The following is a 7,156-nucleotide window of genomic DNA, read 5'->3' as shown; positions in this document are numbered from 1 at the left end:
CAGGATTTCTACTTACATAAATCATCATCTAGGTACAGCATCTTTTACAGGATGTCACATACAGAACTCACTACTAATCCTAATGTTTGACATTTTTATCAGGATTTCTACTTACATAACTCATCGTCTATGTTTAGCATCTTTTACAGGATGTCACATACAGAACTCACTACTAATCCTAATGTTTAACATTTTTATCAGGATTTCTACTTACATAACTCATCGTCTATGTTTAGCATCTTTTACAGGATGTCACATACAGAACTCACTACTAATCCTAATGTTTAACATTTTTATCAGGATTTCTACTTTCATAACTCATCATCCATGTTTAGCATCTTTTACAGGATGTCACATTATCGTTTATACGATTATCATTTCTAAGGTCAACTTTTATTTTTACCGAAAACTAAAGAGAAACCCATAAGCAATTCTAATGTTTAACATTTTTATCAGGATTTCTTCTTACATAAATCATCTTCTAGGTCCTGAATCCTTTACAGGATGTCACATACAAAACTCACTGTGAATTCCAATGTTTAACATTTTTACAAGTAATGATGTAATCACTACTTATCACCAATGCTAGTTTTCAACTTGTTAAATATTTACAAATTTACAATATTCATGAACAAAATGTGTTTTGTTATTATTATTTTCAGGGTACAAGTTTTTGGATGGGTATTTATTTGTTACAATGGGCTCTCTGTGCTCTGCCCACCTCGAGTATCTCAACCCGATTTTCAGCGTTCTAAGCCCAGGAGAGGAGGGGGGACATTTACCTGGGAAAAACAAAAAAGAAATATGCAATAATAATTATCTGACGATGCAGACGTAAAAAATTGCATTTTGTTAGAATTTATTGAATATCATTACAGCTGCATTGTACAAGGTTTAAGGGTCTTCCTTTAAAGTGTGAAATACGAAAAGAATATGGTGGTTAGGCATGTTATTAAGGTCCTTATTATAACGTTAATTTAGGGCTAGCCACGAAGTGCTGCTATTAATCACAGCCAAGCCTACAACGTCGTGAAAGTAACGCCCTCTTCATTTTTCTTTAATCTCTTCCATGCGTGCACGGAAATTGAACCTTCTCTGACCTTTTATTTTTTATTCACACTCTATGACGTAACTGAAATTGTCACTCGCACAAAGCAAATGGAATAAACTTCAAAACGGTCTTGTGTTAAACTTGGGTAATTACTACAAATTTAATATCACAAGAAATCTTTTAAGGCTTAGTAGTGTTGTTTTCCATCTATGTTAAAATATCTAAAATGGCAGTGATCCAAAAAAGAAAAAGAAAAAAAACCTGACTTTAATGAACAAACGAATAATATTTATCTTCTCTCTAGAACAAATATGACATAACTACATCAGACACAAGATTTTCAGAGAAGGATAGTTTTCCCTATACTTGTCTAGTTCGATTACATTACCGGTTTCAAACCATGATATTACATACCTAGCCATCTCTTCGGGGGGGGGGGATATAATTTCCTGGTATACAATAAATGTTATACGAAGCTTCAGACAGGCATACAGTAAGGTTATATAAACCAAAACTTACATTAAACCAATAAGTACAGATTGATTTTCCCTTTGATTTCAAAACTTATATTAAACCAGTAGATACAGATCGATTTTCCCTTTGTTTTCAAAACTTACATTAAACCAGTTGATTTTCCCTTTGATTTCAAAACTTATATTAAACCAGTAGATACAGATCGATTTTCCCTTTGTTTTCAAAACTTACATTAAACCAGTTGATTTTCCCTTTGATTTCAAAACTTATATTAAACCAGTAGATACAGGTTGATTTCCCTTTGTTTTCAAAACTTACATTAAACCAGTGGATACAGGTTGATTTCCCCCTTTGTTTTCCAAACTTATATTAAACCAGTAGATACAGGTTGATTTTACCTTTGTCTTCAAAATTTGCATTAAACCAATAGATACAGGTTGATTTTTCCCTTTGTTTTCAAAACTTACATTAAACCAGTAGATACAGGTTGATTTTCCCTTTGTTTTCAAAACTTACATTAAACCAGTAGATACAGATTAATTTTCCCTTTGTTTTCAAAACTTACATTAAACTAGTAGATACAGGTTGATTTTACCTTTTGTTTTCAAAATTTGCATTAAACAAATAGATACAGGTTGATTTTCCCTTTGTTTTCAAAATTTGCATTAAACCAGTAGATACAGGTTGATTTTCCCTTTGTTTTCAAAATTTGCATTAAACCAATAGATACAGGTTGATTTTCCCTTTGTTTTCAAAACTTATGTTGTGGAATAACATCAGAAGCACTACATTTCTTGTTTTTAAGTTTAATGTCGAAAAAGATTCAACTTTCTTCTCACACACACTATCAACATACGATCTGATGATCTTAATCAGGATATATCCAACTTCTGAACAATTTATTATCTTGTGAACATGTGATTACAGCTGGTCACTGAAAAATAACATATTCACTAATTATTGGAAATAACATAACGATCTATATTTCCAGAATGTCTCTTTATCATCTCAATATTACAGCTTCACACAGGTGCTACTGAAACAGTGGAAGTACTCCTTTCTTACACTTCCGTTTTATATGTAATGAAAATATAAGGATGATTTGTACAAGTGTTTTACTTCCACTCTACATGCATAGAACGAAAAGCTGTTTCTACACGTGGTCTTGTTTTAACTTTTATGTTAGAAGCAGAGAGCTTGTTGTTAAGTATTTTAGAATAATGAACATGTAGGCTATCGAAGCTGTAATTGCGAAATATTGAGCCAATAAATGTACATTCTGGAGATTTAGAACGTTATTTTATTTACATTAACAGAAATAAATATCTAGTAATAAACTCCAGTTTACTCTCAACAGAGTTAAGAATAGTTACATCTTCGGACAGGTTAAACTCTGCGTGTAGCGACTTCCGATTTAAACATTTACCGGTAACATTCTGGACGAACAGGGAAAAATACATTTTTAAAACGTACATACATAAACTTGAAAAACAAATGAATTTCTCTTTACCAGAATACTGCATCCCTCCCCCTTTGCCGGTGGCTCATCCGTAAGCTTGAAGGAATATAACTGTAACATTGTGGTTCGATCCTTGCAATAAGCACGTCACGGATATTCCATTGTACAGCATTGTGCTTAAAAAAACTCGGCACATTATAATATGCTATGAATCATACACAACAGGGTGTTATATTAATTATTTCTTATTTGATCCTAATATTTCTAATTTTTACTTTTTCAGTGTTAAAGCAGTATTTATCCTGTAAAGACTACTGTGAAAGTCAGTGGTAAAAAAGTGATTTCACGTGATAATTATAATTTAACAGCCGTCATTTTGTAGGATTCCCTCTGGCGTAAATAAAAATATAAATGAGCATAATTAACGGAGCATGTTTTTTAACATAAAATGTTCTTCAAAGCTAGCTTAATGAAATGTTAAGACAAAGCAATAACACTCTATAAATAATATTACTTTATAAGCATACAAATGAACCTAATTTTTTGAGATCCCATAAATGATTGCGCCTTCTTTAAATTTCAAATAACTTGCACACTTGAATGTTTAAAAACACTATTCTAAACTCAATCATACTAGGAATGATGACAACTAAGGGCAACATTTCTTCACAAACTTACATACAGGAATTTGCTGAAATTTGTGTATTTTTCAATATAATTTTACGAAGCTCAATTCTTTTGGAAAACGCACGGCATGGCCAGGTGGTTAGGGCTCTTCACTCGCAATCTGCGGGTCGCGGGTTCGAATCCCTGTCCCACCAAACATGCTCGCCCTTTCAGCTGTAGGGGAGGGGGCGTTATAATGTGACAGTTAATCCCACTGTTCGTTGGTAAAAGAGTAGCCCAAGAGTTGGCGGTGAGTGGTGATGACTAGCTGCTTTCTCTCTAGTCTAGTCTTACACTGCTAAATTAGGGACGGCTAGCGCAGATAGCCCTCGTGTAGCTTTGCGCGATATTCAAAACAAACAATCTTTTATAAAAAGAAAAATCTTCGTGAAAGTCTGCGAACCACCCAACTTCTAGTAGTACAACAAAGTAAATTGATTTATGTCACATTTTTACTTTTTTATATTATTACCTGTTCTCCTCTCCAATTAACAGTTTTTTGAAACTTATGTTTTAGCTCTGTCCTGTTTAACAACGATTTATCAGAATTAAGCCTAGTTAATATTATAAAATTGCATTTAAATAAACGTTTTGAATCTAATTCCTTACAACGCCAGATACCGGGTTTCGATACCCGTGATGGGCAGAGCACAGACATCCCATTGTAAAGCTTTGTGCTTGATTACAAACAAACAAAGCTTATTTCAGTAAGAAAAAATAATGCCAGTTTTGACGTGCTCTGTTCTAAACTTGTACGATATATGTGTGCTATCTTATATCCTCTTTATTTCTCAAAACACGCGAAGATTGAAATTTGTATTTTGTTATTCGACGTAGCTTACACTTCTTGGTCAAGGGCCCTAGACTTGACCAATGCTCCTTTCAGCCACTCCCTTCAGGAAGTAAATCCCATAAAACTGACGAAACTACCCATTCATTCTATCTTTATTGCAGCCGAGAGGAGTTGAGCTATTCCCCCCCCCCCCTCACAAGTGGTAAATCTACAGCTGCAACAAAAGACTGCTTCACCTTCCTTCTCTTTCTACATAAAACCTCAGTAGAGCCTAACTCTAGTGATCTTCCTTCTGCACATATGGTCAATCATACATGGTGGTCTTCTGCTAAAGCTTTCATGTGCATTGTCTTGTCTGTATCTTTTTTTTAATACAAAATGTTATGGGATCGATCAAAATGTATGTAAAACAGTAGCTTGAAAATGGAAATTAAATACTGTTTTCCTACATAAAAATGAAAATAAATAAAACAATCCGAGAACGAAAAGTTTGTTTTTTTTATGTATCGGTTTATTTTCGTTGGGTATATAGCATTTGGCACAAAAACCAATACATATTCGATATGACTATAAAGGTGTTATTTTTTTATCAAACGTTATAAATCAGCCTAAAAAACTATGACAAACTTAACGTGAACTTCTTGATTATTACGGATTTGAAACCAGCATATTTTTAATAAATGCTTCGTTGAAATTAGAATTCGTAAACAGCGTGACATATATAAACATATACGTTAAGTGGGAAGATATGAGGTGGGAAAGAAAGAACAAAAAAAAACATTATTAACATCTTAACAGAAAGAAACACATGTGTATCTTACTGTTATATTTTGCCCTAAGGATAAGTTGTTTCATCTAAACTAATTCTTATATATCTGAAATGAACGTAATGGATCATAATTTATTGAAGAAGTGTTTTAATATTAATATTATGTAATTCACTGAAGCGACCTTTATGTATAATAAATGTGTAAATACACTATCTCTTAACAAAACTGCAACTTTACACATAATCAAATTTCGTATCTTACGTATGAACTGAATGTATTTATTAATTTTTTCTAATTATTTATTTTGTTGATACGACGTTGACGCTTTGAAAAGTATATATGTTTGACAGGAAGATAATCTTCAGGAGCAAAGTTTCAGACCACAGTGGAAGAGATTATTCTTGTCATGATGACTAGCATCTCTCTAATGTTACAAAAATGGACCGGGTTTTTCACAGCAGGACAACAACTGAACACAAAGGGGTTGAACACGATATCACTGTATGTTAACAACGTTCAATTCGTTTACACATTGACAATACCAGACTTCTTTTCGGTGATATTTCTCTCCTAAATCTTTATCTCCACAGGCACTTTCCGCCTAAGCAGGGGGAAGCCTTGTAACTATGAGACCCCCTATTGTACCTGAGAGGCCCCAGGATAGCCAATTAAACCGACCCCACTCAAAAGCTCCCGACCACCAGCTTGTAGTTACCAACAGGTGAAAGCCTGTTTTTAACTCACGCAGAGTAAACCTTGTAAAACCACGTTCCAACGTTTTATTGTAGGAATAACAAAGGGGCTGTTTCGCTATTTACGCCCAGTAAAATATATTTAGTTTACACTAATGTGACACACAGTGTTTCTTTGCTAGAATAACACTTCTGTAAGTTTAATCTTTCATCCTTGTAGTTTTCTACCTCAGATGTTAATTTTTATCTTACAAAAAATAGTTCCAAAAACTCATCTAAAATAAATATATCACAAATATGATGAAAGCGTACGTGGAACATTTATACGAAAATAGTTTGGTATAATTTATCTATTTAACTCTACTAAACGCTAAAAGATCTTTGTGTCTGTGTGAATAACAACGATAGATTACAGTTTTATTGTAGAAATGAAATGGTTTTTGCCATGCTTCTTTTCCGTTAATAACCACAAATCTTGTCTTTTTTAAAGATATATTATTAACGTTATTTGTAACAAAATACACATTTGACTGCAAATTTTATTTTAAAGACGATTATGAAAAAAAGCAGTCTAACGTGATGTTTATTACGGAGATTATGTCAATTAATATTATTATCATACGCTTGTTGTATGAGATAACTTAGTAAGTGAAAATGATAAATAAATTGTGGAAGTGAACAGATGCATGCTGCTGATGTTTCAACATAAATCTACACAATAGGCTTATCGCAGGGAATCCATCCCCGAATTTTAGCTTTGTAAAACCGAAACCTTACCGCTAAGCCACCAGGGGCGTTATCAGTAGGCACAAATATATTAAATTGCTAATAATATATTTTATACCCATAAATGGTAAAAAAGGCATTAACCTTTTAAACAAATTAATTAAATTATTATGTAAATTGTACGTAATAGTATTTTTTTATTATGATATTTATTTCAAAATACCCTACTAAAGCAAAAAACAAATGTAGTGATTTTTTTTAAAACAACTAGAGTTAGAACGAAAAATATCCAATATAGCAATCTTTTGTACATAGAATAACACCCTAAGCTAATTTTTTCGACAATTCCTGAGACATAATCATATAAATAAGTTTTAGGACTATATTTTAATGCAAGAGTGGAACTAAAATTGAGTGTTAAAGCGATTGAAATAGTAATAATTTTCAAATCATAATTACAAATTTTGATTAAAGAACCCACAAGTGTTGCTTCTCATATAGTAAGCTTAACGCTTATGAAGTTAA

This window comes from Limulus polyphemus, unplaced genomic scaffold (assembly GCF_000517525.1).
Source record: "Limulus polyphemus unplaced genomic scaffold, Limulus_polyphemus-2.1.2 Scaffold496, whole genome shotgun sequence".
NCBI classification, from domain to species: Eukaryota; Metazoa; Arthropoda; class Merostomata; order Xiphosura; family Limulidae; genus Limulus; species Limulus polyphemus.
This window is presented reverse-complemented; position numbering follows the sequence as displayed.